Source organism: Hyla sarda, chromosome 7, assembly GCF_029499605.1.
Source record: "Hyla sarda isolate aHylSar1 chromosome 7, aHylSar1.hap1, whole genome shotgun sequence".
Lineage (NCBI taxonomy): Eukaryota > Metazoa > Chordata > Amphibia > Anura > Hylidae > Hyla > Hyla sarda.
Window position 1 is genome coordinate 97,222,820 of NC_079195.1, and position 14,688 is coordinate 97,237,507.

General features: G+C 46.1%; 1 long non-coding RNA gene across 2 annotated transcripts in view; it reads right to left on the reverse strand.

Annotated features, from left to right (window-relative positions):
- Nucleotides 1-8,971, reverse strand: part of LOC130282151 (uncharacterized) — a 44,283-nt gene extending 35,312 nt beyond the window's left edge. The window contains exons 1-3 of one of the 2 annotated variants that reach the window (XR_008846260.1): nt 8,733-8,971; nt 8,076-8,181; nt 3,361-3,388 (exon numbers count right to left, since the gene is read on the reverse strand). This is a non-coding gene — a long non-coding RNA (uncharacterized LOC130282151). Of the gene's footprint in view, nt 1-3,360; nt 3,389-8,075; nt 8,182-8,732 lie in introns of those variants that run through there. The other variant, XR_008846259.1, reaches the window with a different exon arrangement.
- Nucleotides 8,972-14,688: the final 5,717 nt, after the last annotated feature.

Genomic DNA, 14,688 nt, shown 5'->3' on the forward strand with positions numbered 1-14,688 from the left:
TACAGATTTACAGATACAAAATAGTAGACTGCTTTGATGTAGGTATGTGGTATGCACGTATGAGGGCAGAAAAATGCACTACAGTCTGAAAAAAACATATTTTTGCACAACAGCAGCAGTACACAACAGTGCAGCACCACAAAAAAAATGTGTCTTAAACCCAAAATTGCACTCTGTCACAGAGTATTAAGAATGGTGTGAACTGCTGATTATTATACTGTCTACAGAATAGTAAAAACAGCAGATGATTTCTTGTGAAAAATCATTCCTGCCTCCTGTGATACGGTTCATGAAGTTAAGGCAGCTTGTTGATATGTATGAGGCAACGAAAAGCTTTCTGTCCCTCTCTGATAAAATGCTGGCGTAAAAATCCTTTTCAGTGAGAACAAGCACTGCTCTCTGTCCACAACGCTGATGTGACGAGCACTTGGAAGTAGAACGCTGTGCTATGAACAATTCAGCGTGTCTGTGTAACACACAGAGACATGCAGTCCGTCCTATCCCTCTGAAGTATATGGCATGAAATGGACATCCGCAAAATGGCTGCCGATTATATAGGGCTGTGACATCACAGGAGTGACTGAATGCTGATATGCTGCATCCTGCGTGTGATTCAGGGTCATCCCGCCTACCTCCCTTCCCGCCTTGCCTTCCCGCCTTCCCAGCATCCCCTGCCCCATGTACTGACATGTGGATCCGCCATTTTAGGTGTGCTGGAGCCTGGGACGCTGTAAAATGGAGTTTAACGAAGCGATAGAATCGTGGCGATATTCGCATTCGTTGCAAATCGAATATTTCCTGAAATTTGTAATGAATTTGGGTTCGTCTGCTTCGATTCGTTCATCTCTAATTGCTACTTTACTATTCAACCCCTCTACAAGGTCATTAATGAATACAGGGTGGGACATTCCTAGAAGTTTCCTGGAAAGTGGATTGATCATTGTGGGCCAGTTGAATGGCACCCAAGGCTTTGTAAATAACTCATGAAAGAATAAAGTTACGTTAAAACCAGCACATCATTGTTTTTTTTGTGAAATTCCCAATAAGTTTGATGTGTCACATTCTATTGAAAAAACTAAAGTTGGATTGAAAATGGCCGACTTGAAAATGGCCGCCATGGTCACCACCCATCTTGAAAAGTTTCCCCCCTCACATATACTAATGTGCCACAAATGGTCCACCCTGTATATATTAAATAGAACTGGACCCAAGACTGACCCCTGTGGTACCCCACTAGTAACAGTCACCCAATCAGAATAAGTACCATTAATAACCACCCTCTGTTTCCTATCACTGATCCAGTTACTTACCCACTTACACACATTCTCCCCCAGCCCCATCCTTCTCATTTTATGTACCAACTTTTTATGTGGCACTGTATCAAATGCTTTGGAAAAATCCAGATATACGACATCCAGCGATTCCCTCTGGTTCAGTCTGGAGCTCACCTCCTCATAAAAGCTGATCAGGTTAGTTTGACGGGACCGATCCCTCATAAAGCCATGCTGACATTGAGTCATACATTTATTTTTATCAAGATACTCCAAAATAGCATCCCTTAGGAAATCCTTAAATAATTTACATACAACCGAGGTTAAACTAACAGGTCTATAATTCCCAGGGTCACCTTTTGACCCCTTTTTAAATTTTGGCACCACATTTGCCATGCGCCAGTCCTGGGGAACAGTCCGTCACTATAGAGTCCTTGAATATAAAAAATAGGGGTCTGTCTATTACATTATATATATATATATATATATATATATATATCAACTGGTTCCAGAAAGTTAAACAGATTAGTAAATTACTTTAATTAAAAAATCTTAATCCTTTCAGTACTTATGAGCTGCTGAAATTGAGTTGTTCTTTTCTGTCTAAGTGCTCTCTGATGACACCTGTCTCAGGAACTGTCCAGGGTAGAAGTAAATCCCCATAGCAAACCTCTTCTACTCTGTGCAGTTCACGAGACATGCAGAGGTGTCAGCAGAGAGCACTGCTGCCAGACAGAAAAGAACTCAACTTCAACAGCTGAAAATTATTGTAAGGATTAAGATTTTTTAATAGAAGTAATTTACAAATCAGTTTAACTTTCTGGAGCCAGTTGATATATATACAAAAAAGTATTTTTCTGGAATACCCCTTTAACCTCTTAAGAACGAAGGACGGACCGGTACATCCTGAGTCCTTTCCCTTTCTATAACGCGGGGCCACGACGTAGTGGGTTGGGCCCGGCCATTGGCTGGGACCCGTGGCTAATAGCGCGCGTCAATGATCGCGGTGCCGCACACTATTAACCCATTAGACGTGGTGTTCAAATTTGAACGTCACATCTAAAGTGAAAGTAAATCACTGCCGGTTAGCTCAGGGGGCTGTTCGGGATGTTCGTGGCGAAATAGTGGCATCCCGAACAGCTCTGGGACATGAGGAGGGTCTCCTACCTTGCCTCCTGGTGTCCGATCACCGAATGACTGCTCAGTGCCTGAGATCCTGGCATGAGCAGTCAAGCAGCAGAATCATTAATCACTGGTTTCCTATGAGAAAGCAGTGATCAATGTAAAAGATCAGTGTGTGCAGTGTTATAGGTCCCTATGGGAGCTATAACATTGCAAAAAAAAAAGTGGAAAAAAAGTGAAAGATCATCTAACCCCTTCCCTCATAAAAGTTTGAATCACCTCCCTTTTCCCATTAAAAAAAAAAAACAAGTGTAAATAAAAATAAACACATGTGGTATCGCAGCGTGCGGAAATATCCTAATTATAAAAATATATCGTTGGAGTACGCGCAAAAAAATTCCAAAGTCCAAAATAGTGTATTTTTGGTCACTTTTTACATCATGAAAAAATGAATAAAAAGCGACCAAAAAGTCCGATCAATGCAAAACCGCTAAAAGCCTTCATACTGCCCCATATGCGGAAAAATAAAAAAGTTATAGGGGTCAGAAGATGACAATTTTAAATGTATAAATTTTCCTGCATGTAGTTATGATTTTTTTCATAAGTACGACAAAATCAAACCTATAAAAGTAGGGTATCATTTTAATCGTATGGACCTACAGAATAAAGAGTGTGCCATTTTTACCGAAAAATGGACGGCATAGAAACAGAAGCCCCCAAAAGTTCCAAAATTTTGGTGCAAAATTGAAAGAGTTATGAATTTTTAAAAGCAAGGAGGAAAAAATGAAAGTGCAAAAGCGGAAAAAACCCTGGTCCTTAAGGGGTTAATTCCTTTAGAACACGGGGATGATCTGGACATGGGCCATCTGGACCTGGTGATTTGTCTGTTTTGATTTTTTGTAGGAGGCACTGTACTTCTTCATGGGTTAGACAGGTGACCTGTACTGGGGAGTTTACCTTATCTTGCTGTATTTCTCCTGGCATTTCATTTTCCTCTGTGAATACAGTGGAGAAGAATTTGTTTAATATATTTGTTTTTTTCTGATCCCCGTTTATAATTTCTTCTTTATAGTTTTTTAAAGGGCCAACACTTTCATTTTTAACCTTTTTGCTATTTATATAGTTAAAGAACATTTTGGGGTTAGTTTTACTCTCTTTGGCAATGAGTCTTTCTGTCTCTATTTTTGCTTTTTAATGCTTCTTCACTGTCGACCTGTTTTAGTAGTTTAAATGCTTTATTTTTGTAATTTATTGCTCCCTTAACATTTTTATTCATCCATAATGGGAGGAACTGCTAAAAGCCATTCATCAAGAAATAGAATCATGGCTTACTCCACGAAAACTGGAAATGGGAACTTTGGTGACCGACAACAGGAAGAAGATCTTGTCAGCGCCATGACTAGGAAACCTGAGACATGCGCCCTGCATGGCACACGTGTTCAATCTGGTTGTCAAGTGGTTCCTGAAGTGTTCCCCCATCTGCAAGATATCCTAAGAATGGGAAGGAAACTTTGCATTCACTTCAGCCACTCGTATTTCGCAAAGCACACCCTCCTTGAGCTGCAGCGTCAGACTGGCATCAACCAACATAGTCGCCAGGATTACAAGATGAACAACGTCATTCCACTGCTTCATCTACTACAACACTTGTTGGAAACAATGGCTGGTCATCTCACAGCCACATGAGCCCTGTGGGGGCTGAACTGCAGGATTAGGAGGGGGAGGCGCACAGTGCAGCACAGCTTAGGTTTTGCGAGATGGGCAGTTTTTCTAGTCATCTGACAGGAGAGGAGGAGCAGGAGCAGCTTGAGGAGCTAGAGGGTTAAGAGGAAGGCAAGACAGAGGACCCAGACACACCGTAGCAGTAGGCAGTGGAGATGGAGGCAGGGAGTCCCTCCGAGTCACTTGCACAAATGGCATGATGCATGCTCACTTGCGTAGTGACCGCCGAATTGTCACCATTCAGCAGGGGGACGACTTCTGGCTCTCCACCTTATTGGACCATCGCTACCGTCACTAAATTACGTACTACATAGACATCCCACGTAGTCAGTCAGCCGATGCCTATCTGTGCCATCGTCCATGCTTTCGCAGGTCTGACTCGGGGGGGGGGGGGGGCCTCTGCGCTCATCTTCCACTGCCATGGCGGCTGGGAAGGGGTGGCGTGGCAGGAGCAGTACCAGCTCAATCAACAGCATCCTGAGTCTACAGTAACTGATGAGTAGCTTTCTTCACCTGCATAGTGAAGCAAATCATCAGCAGCAGGTAGACCTGGAGCAGGTCCTGAACCAGCAGATGATGGCATACCTTGACATGACCATGCCAACACACCTTGAAGATCTGCTGGACTTATGGGCAGCCAAACTTGAATTGTGGCTGCAGTTAGCAGAGTTTGCCCTGGAAAAGCTGTCCTGCCCAGCCAGTAGTGTGCCATCAAAGCGGGTTTTTAGTGCGGCGAAGGTCATAGTAACCCCAAGGAGAACTCGCCGTCCACAAAAAATTTGGAGGGACTGACATTTGTGAAGATGAATAAGGCATGGATAAGCCAGGATTTCCTCCCACCAATGCCTAATGCATTAGAGTAGATTGACCATGGTGCCACACCAACACTTCTCAAATATGGATAGTGCTAAACATATTTAAGGTGCTGCTCCCCAGTAACAGACATTCCTCGGCATCAGACCACAAGTAAGTATTGAGGATATGCATTAGCTAAAACTTTACTTTTCTTAGGATAAAATATATGTACCCAAAATTTCTTTTAAATCTAACAAAAGAAAGGTGTGCAAAAAACACCATGTGCCACCTACACCACCAAATATTGATGTGATGCAAAGACCTCTAAAAGGTGGAAGGGAGTAACGTATGGTCCATTGTTACCGGCCAGGGTAAAAATTTCCCCTGTAAGGCCCCACTCTCACATTATTAATTACTAAAAAGGGTGGCCCCACACAGGAACCTCTTCCTATTTCCTCCCACAAACACTGCCATTTCCGATGGTTTTTAGGTGGAAATAGAGAGTTTCCTGTGTAGGGCTGCCCTTTTTAGGGTGCGTAACACTTGCCAAGGAGGGAATTAATGGGGCGAGAGTAGGGCCTTACAGGGGAAGTTTTTACCCCCAATATAACCTACACTCTTCCACTGAAATGTTAAACCAATAGAAATGGCAACAAAAACCACCTATGGTACTACTCCTACAATTGTCACCATGAAATAATCACCAATAATACAAAATTCATGAAAAAATTAGTATAAACTTTTATTAGATAAACAATTACAAACTTATGGACAGACAACCCCACCCCTAAAAAACATATACCCCAGAATAGCACTAGTGACCTGGTCCTGATTGTCAAGATGGTAAATATAAGGAACACTGCATTAGTTATGTTAATGAATCCCTCTGATTATCAGTACGGTAGTGTATACCTCAGTACAAAATCACCGCTAATACAAAAATGATAAATATCCATAAAACACTACCTGTAGTAGGCATGTTCCCACAGGCCATCCAGGGACACAGTGCACCCTCAACGGACATCGTTTCGTGGGTCTCCCCACTTCGTCAGGAGATTCATCAGGAGAAGTGTTTACCCCCACCTGCTACAATGGACAATATGTTGTTCTTTTCCACCTTTTCAAGGAAAGTGTTACTTGTCTTAAAAAGGGCAGCCCCACACAGGAACCAATCCCTATTTCCACCTAAAAACCCTGGGAAATGGCAGTGTTTGTAGGTGGAAATAGGGAGAGCTTCCTGTGTGGGGCTGCCCATTTTAGGGTGAGTAACACTTGCCAAGAAGGGAATTAATAATGTGAGAGTAAGGCCTTACAGGGAAAGTTTTTACCCCCACCAGTTACAATGGACCATACGTTGTTCTGTTCCACCTGTTAGAGGTCTTTGCATCACATCAATACTTGGTGGTGTAGGTTGCACATTATGTTTTTTTGCACACCTTTCTTTTTGTTTTATTTAAAAAAATTTGGGGTCCATATATTTTATCCTAAGCATATTATTAAAAATTAAGTTTTACGTAATGCATATCCTCAATACTTATTTGTTCACACTAACACTTTTACAAAAGAGACCATTTTCTTTTGCTCACCTGCCTCAGCTACTATTCTGATCCTGCACCCGCCTGATGCCACACATCTCATGCCAAGTTCTCCTTTTATCACGCACCTTTGTCACCGGGTACTGGTATTGCCACCCACCGCACCAGTCTGTCACCAGGTCATTTTCAGGACTCCTGATGCTGCTGCTGCCACCTCCAGGCTGTGTCATTCAGCCACTATATGTTCTCCTCATGCTGCCGCCACCTCCAGGCTGTGTCATCCAGCCACCATATGTTCTCCTCATTCTGCCGCAAACTCCAGGCTGTGTCATTCAGCCACTATGTGGTCTCCTCATACTGCCGCCAACTCCAGGCTATGTTATTCAGCCACTATATGTTCTCCTCATGCTGCCGCAAACTCCAGGCTATGTTATTCAGCCACTATATGTTCTCCTCATGCTGCCGCAAACTCCAGGCATGTCCGCCTCTGAAACTGCTCAGTGTGAACCGGTCTCGGGGAAGACCCATTCACACTGATGTTAAAGTTCACCGTGTGTAATTCCAAACCGCGGGAATTACGTAGTTTGAACGTACCTTTAAGGTTTAAATATTATGTATTGGCATTTTTACCTATTTGGTTATTGATGAATCACTTGTTTAGGTATATTCATACTATGACATTTATTGACTTTATATACTTTTTAAATATTTGTTTCAGTGTCCACTCGCTTCATTTCTTCTGGTTCTTTGCATCACTTTCTTGAAATAGTTTTTAAGGTATCCATTAAATGAATAATAAAGGATTTACATTCTCTATTCTATTCTTGACCCTATTACTTGTCCAGCATGACGTTATGCTGAATTTTAGCAATGGATTTTTACTGGTGGAACAGACATCTGTCAACAAAATAAACATGTTTCTTCTATGGGAAAAATTCTGCAGCAGAATTCCACAGTAGTAAATAAGACCTGTATGTCTATTAAAAATCAGTTGCGTTTGCTTTTTCCTGGCCAGAACCAGAATTTTCTGCAGCAGAATGTCCATAGCAAGGATGTGTCCACACAGTGTAATGTCCCTGTGGAATTCTCCTGGAATATTCCGCATGGACATTTCACTGCAGCATAGTCACATTGATTTCAATGGGATTCTGCTGCACTGTGCACACAATGGTATTTCTGCAGCAGATGTTTCTGCTGGGAAATACCGATTACACCATCTACAAAAAGAATAGACATATCTATTCTTTTTGTGGATTTTGCTTGGAAATGCATGGCCGTCTGTGAGACAGCGCATTTGCAAACAGTCCTAGTGCCTGATGAATTCTTCTAATGTGCGGAATGTCTGCACCTGTTTTCCGTGTGGACATTCTGCACATTTTACGTGAGCATGGCCCCAGTTCATCTGAAAACATTTGTTTCCCACTGGAGTATCCCTTTAAGGTGGGCCTTACTATGCTGCAGTGGTTCCCAACCTTTTTAAGCTCAAGGCACCCCTTGGGGAAAAATTTTTTTGCGGAGCAGCCCTACCAAATAACTTTTGACGCACAACAAAAAATTGCTAAAAGGAAGCAATACACAACACCTATACATCTGTTATGTGCATTACAATGCTGCTATATGCAAGACTCACTGATGATGTCTTCTCTGATCGGAGTTGTTCACTTTTACCTTTTCTTCTCCATCTGGCCCTGGTCATCACGACAGTTTCTTACAGCCACAACTTTTTACCGCAGAACCTGCAAAACAAACATATACTAGGCTCCACACTTTTCCAGCATCATCCTCCCCTTTTCCCCACAAATGTCTCCAGCCCCAACCCCCCCCCCCCCCACATACACAAATGCCTCCAGCCTCTCCCACAAACACACAGACAATGCCTCTAGCCTCACACACACGCAGACAATGCCACCAGCCCCTCAAAGCCTTCAACCTCTCTCCCACACACGCAATACCTCCAGCCTGCCCACGAATGCCTCCAACCTCTCTCTCACACACACACACACAATGTCAACAGCATCACGCCAAATGCTTCCAACCTCTCTTCCACAAACACACACAATACTTCCAGCCCCCCTAAAATGCCTCCAGTATCTCTGTCTCTCTCACTCTCTCACACACACACAATGCCTCCAGCCTCTTCCACACACACAGACAATGCCTCCAGCCTCAAACAACCACACAATGCCTTCAGCATCCCCCTAAATGCCTCCAACCTCTCTCCCACACACACAATACCTCCAGCATCCCCCCAAATGCCTCCAACCTCTCTCTCCCACACACAAAATACCTCCAGCCTCCCTCCAAATGCCTCCAACTTCTATCCCACACACACAATGCCTTCAGCAGTGGCGTAGCTATAGAGGTCGCAAGGGTCGCAACTGCGACCGGGCCTCACGGCCAGGGGGGCCCGCTGTGGAGATGTGTGTAAGGGAAGGGTGGGGGGCTGCGGAGATCTGTGTGAGGAGACCGAGTCACCGAGGAGGGGGTTGGCAGGGGAGATGTGTGTGAGGAGATAGGGGACAGGGGAAGGAGAAGGTGAGCTGTGGAGATGTGTAAGGGAAGGGTGGGGGGCTGCGGCAATCTGTGTGAGGAGACCGAGGAGAGGGGGTGGAAGGGGAGATGTGGGTGAGGAGATAGGGGACGGGGTGGAGGGGATGAGGGACAGCACGGCTTGGAACATTCCTGGACAGTCCATTAATATTGAGGATTCTTAACATTTTACAGTAAAGTGAAATTTTACATACAAATATATTGTACAGGACATTGTTGCTGCAAACCAGAGGACAGTGTAAGCTGAGATACTAGCTGGGGGAAAGCACCTGAGGTGTAGCTGGAACCAGTGGATCCACATCCCTGTAGCTCAGTGGTCTTCATCCTGCGAACCTCCAGATGTTGCAAAACTACTGTCCGGGCATGCTGGGAGTTGTAGTTTTGCAACATCTGGAGGTCTGCAGTTTGGAGATTACTGCTGTAGCTCATGGTTCTGTATAAGTACAAGGTTCTGCATAAGGACTTTGCAGAACAATTTTATGTTCTCATGGGCCAGCACAGAGAATCCTCATTTATTACATGGAGGCACAGTCTCTTAATAATCTCTCTCTGAGGCCGAGCAGAAAGACGACTTTGGCCCTTACCTCATCTATGCTGCGCTCCTGTGTTTTCCTAACAGGGTGCCTACAGCTGTTTCACAATTACAACTCTCAGCATGCCCTGACAGCTATTGGCTGTGAGGGCATCCTGGGAGTTGTAGTTGAGAAACTAGAGGCAGAATCTTAGGAAAACACTTAGGGCATAATAATAGTTTAGCATAATAATAGTTTAGCATACCATTTGGCCACAGAATCATCTGAACAACCCCCCCCCCCTTGATAAATCCTGTTTGGTAGATTTTATTCATTTTCCCCAAGTAAAATTAGACCTCAGATTAGACTTACCCGTACAGGACATGTACAGTCCCGGAGCATCAGCGTGGCAATAAATAAACAGTTCATATGTAGTACCCAATAGGGCAATCACTCACAGATCCATGGATATTCCATTTCTGTTTCTTTTATTTCTTTAAAACCTAGTATAATAAACTTTCTTAAATAGTAGATACAGACACGGCATGCTGCAGTCTTTGCCTCTGACTCTCCCAGCCATGTACGTAATGGCATTTTGGGAGTGGAACCCCCTAGTTATGCATGACTAAGGGGGTCCACCCCCCGAAACACCGTTACGTCCATGGCTGGGAGAGTCAGAGGCAAAGACTGCAGCATGCCGTGTCTGTATCTACTATTTAAGAAAGTTTGTTATACTAGGTTTTAAAGAAATAAAAGAAACAGAAATGGAATATCCATGGATCTGTGAGTGATTGCCCTATTGGGTACTACATATGAAATGTTTATTTTTGTGCTACTTCCCCACATATTTACATTTGAACATTGATGCCTTTGAAGAGTTAAGGGAAGCTCCAAAAACGGATTGAAAGTCTATGCTAGAAGTTGCAGGTTGTCCTGATTGTTGTCATATGCACTTATATTCAGAAGGTGCAGTGTGTGGCAGTATTATAATCAGGGGTACAGTGTGTGGCAGTATTATATTCAGGGTACAGTGTGGGGCAGTATTATATTCAGGGGTACAGTGTGTGGCAGTATTATAATCAGGGGTACAGTGTGTGGCAGTATTATATTCAGGGGGTACAGTATGTGGCAGTATTATATTCAGGGTACAGTGTGTGGCAGTATTATATTCAGGGTACAGTGTGTGCCAGTATTATATTCAGGGGTACAGTGTGTGCCAGTATTATATTCAGGGGGTACAGTATGTGGCAGTATTATATTCAGGGTACAGTGTGTGGCAGTATTATATTCAAAAGTTACAGTGTGTGGCAGTATTACTTTTAGGGAACACAGTATGGCAGAGTTATATTCAGAAGGTACAGTATTTGGCAGAATTATTATAATTATTATCTTTATATAAAGGATGAGGATCGGCTGACAAAGTGAGGAGCCAATGATGTCCGGGTGTCAGACTCTGCAGAGGACGATGTAGCTGGAAGAAGACCTGGTGCCTCGACCAACAGAGAAGATGTCACTCAGGTCAGTGATATCATTGTGTATTCTCCTGACTGTCCCATCAGCTCTAGTCACTTGTAAGTTCTGTGGGGATGATAGTTGACACTCTACCCCAATCAATGGCTCTCCAGCTGTTGCAAAACTACAACTTCCATAATTCCTGAGGCTCTCCCGACATGATGGGAGTTGTAGCTTTGCAACAGCTGGAGAACCACTTGAACCAAGGTGATTGGTGGAGGTCCCAGCAGTTGGACTCCCACCAAAAAAATGGACTGCTTATTCTAAAATGCCTGGGCCTGTTTTTGTCTAAGCCCAACCCTGGGGTGGGGGCCCAGGGCAATTTTTCGCTCCGGGGCCCTGTGGTTTCAAGCTACGCCCCTAGCCTTCAGCATCCCCTAAATATCTCCAACCATTCTCCAACACACACAAAATACCTCCAGCCTCCCTCCAAATGCCTCCAACCTCTATCCCACAGACACAATACCTCCAGTATCCCCACAAATGCCTCCAACCTTTCTCTCTCTCACTCTCTCTCTCTCTCACACACACACAATGCCTCAATGCCTCCAGCCTCTCTCACACACACAAATACCTCCAACCTCTTCTAAATGCCTCCAGCCTCTCCCACACACACAGGCAATGCCTCCAGCCACACACAATGCCCCCAGCATCCCCGCAAATGCCTTCAACCTCTCCCCCGCACACAATACCTCCAGCATCCCCCCAAATGTCTCCAGCCCCTCTCCCACACACACACATACCTGCAATCTCTTTCAAATGCCTCCAGCCTTTTACCCACCCCTATTGCCTCCAGACTTCCATCCACCCACCACTATTGCCTCCATACTCCCCTATTGCCTTCAGACTTCCAGCCACCCACTACTATTGCCTCTAGCCATCCAACCACGCACACCTTTTGCCTTCAGCCTCCCACCCATTCGCTTCAGCCACCGACCCACATTGCTTTCAGCCACTCACATTGCCTCCCACCCACCCACATTGCCTACCACGTTTCTTCCAGCCACCCACATTGCTTCCTGCCTCCCAGAACTATTGCCCTCATTCACACCCCCCCTGCCACTGCTTCCATTCACCCCCATCCACGGCTTTCATTCAACTTCCATTCACCCCTGCTTCCATTCAGCTCCCACCCACCCCTGCCACTGCTTGCATTCACCCCCCATCCACTCCTGCCACTGCTTACATTCACCCCATCCACTCCTGCCACTGCTTACATTCACCCACCAGCTATCCACCCACCCACCCCTGCTTCCATTCACCTCCAACCAACGCTACTGCTTCCATCCACCCCTGCCACTGCTTACATTCACCCCCTCCACGCCTGCCACTGCTTACATTCACCCCCCCCATCCACTCCTGTCACTGCTTCCATTCACCCACCCCTGCTACTGCTTCCATTCACCTCCCATAAACACACCCACCACTGCCACTGCCTCCATTCACCCCCCAGGCACCCACCCCTGCTTTCATTTTCCACCACAGCCACCGCTGCTTCCATGCCACCCATCCCTGCTTCCATTCACCCCCAAGAAACCCACCCACCCCTGCCACTGCTTATATTCTACTCCCACCCACACCTGCCACTACTTCTTCACCCTCACCCACCCCTGCCACTGCTTCCATTCACCCCCACCCACCCCTGCCACTGCTTCCATTCACCCCAATCCCTGCCACTGCTTCCATTCACTCCCCAGCCCCCCCTGCTTCCATTCACCCACCCTAACCACTGCTTCCATTCAACTCCCACCCACCTCTGCCACTGCTTAAACCCTCCATCCAGTTACCCATCCCTGCTTCTATTCACCCCCACCCCCGCTATTGCTTCAATTCACCCTCCACCCCCTGCTACTGCTTCTATTAACCCCCAACCCCCCTTGCTACTGCTTTCATTCACCCCCCTGCTACTGCTTCCATTCACCCCCTGCTACTGCTTCCATTAACCCCCCCCCCGCTACTGCTACCATTCAACCCCAGTCACTGCTTCCATTCACCCACCCCTGCCACTGTTTGCATTCAACCACCTACCTCTGCTTCCATTCATCCCCCCACCCACATGTGCTTCAATTTATCCTCTTACCCACCTCTGCTTTCATTCACCCCACTTTTGCTTCCATTCACCCCCAACCCACCCTGCTTCCATTCACCCCCCCACCCACCCTGCTTCTATTCACACCCCCCACCCACCCTGCTTCCATTCACCCCACCCCCACCCACCCTGCTTCCATTCACCCCACCCCCACCCACCCTGCTTCCATTCACCCCCCCACACCCTGCTTCCATTCATGCTTCCATTCACCCCCCCCACGCTGCTTCCATTCACCCCCCCCACGCTGCTTCCATTCACCCCCCCACGCTGCCTCCATTCACCCCCCCCACACACCCCTCTTCCATTCACCCCCCACCCACCCCTCTTCCATTCACCCCCCCACGCTGCTTACATTCACCCCCCCCCCACGCTGCCTCCATTCACCCCCCCACCCACCCCTCTTCCATTCTCCCCCCCCACCCACCCCTCTTCCATTCACCCCCCCCCCCCACCCACCCCTCTTCCATTCAGCCCCCCCACCCACCCCTCTTCCATTCACCCCCCCACCCACCCTGCTTCCATTCACCCCCCCACCCACCCTGCTTCCATTCACCCCCCCACCCACCCTGCTTCCATTCACCCCCCACCCTGCTTCCATTCACCCCCCCCACCCCTACTTCCATTCAACCCCCCAACTCTGCACCCATTCACCCCTTACCCCCTTTTCCATTCACTCCCCACCCTGCCCCCTGCCCCCTGCTCCTGCCTCCATTTATCATCCATGAACGCCCGCTATTTCCATTGAATCTCTCCAACACCAGTATTACCTGTGAGCGGTCAGCTCTCTGAAGATATGCACCCTGCATTGAAGGCTGCCGCCACTTCTTCATTTCCCTGGGAAGTGTCCAACGTCATCGCTGCAGTGACATGGACGCTTCCCATCCAGCATCTGTATACCAGGTCTTCTCTGGCGGAAGCGTTCAGAATTTAATTCTGACGCTTCCGCCAAGGAGGGAAATTCTATTTTATTTTCATTTTGCCCACCGGAGTCTGCGGCACCCTGGTTGGGAGTCACCAGTTTCGGGGCACCCCGGTTGGGAATCACTGTTCTAAGGGCATGTCCACACTGTTGAAACACTTCTGAAATTTAACTTGTGTCGATTTGTAAAATTCTGCATGGAATTGGAGCTGGATTGGTGCGGAATTGGGGCTATGTTCACACGGGATAAAATGTGCAGAATGTCCGCACAGAAAACATGTGCAGACATTCCACTCATTTGAAGAATCCAGCATATTAGGAAATAGCATAAAAAAAATATCTATTGGTTGTCTATTATTCTATTAATAATGTGCTCCTAAAGTTTTAAAATGTACTAGTGTGTATTTTTGTATTTGTATAGGTCTAGGCTTTATTAACAATTGATTATGCAATAGACTCAGCACGTGGTACAGCAGCTTTCTCTGCACATGCAAACGCTGACCTCACCGGACCAACCTCTTTCAAGTCTGAAATCATCAGTGGAATTTCCAGTTCCCAGTGAAGATGTTTACTTTCCTATCCCAGCTTATTGCCTAATGTATAAATCTACTAGACATTGTATCACACACATTTGGAATCTCCAGAGTTGGAATGTTTTGTC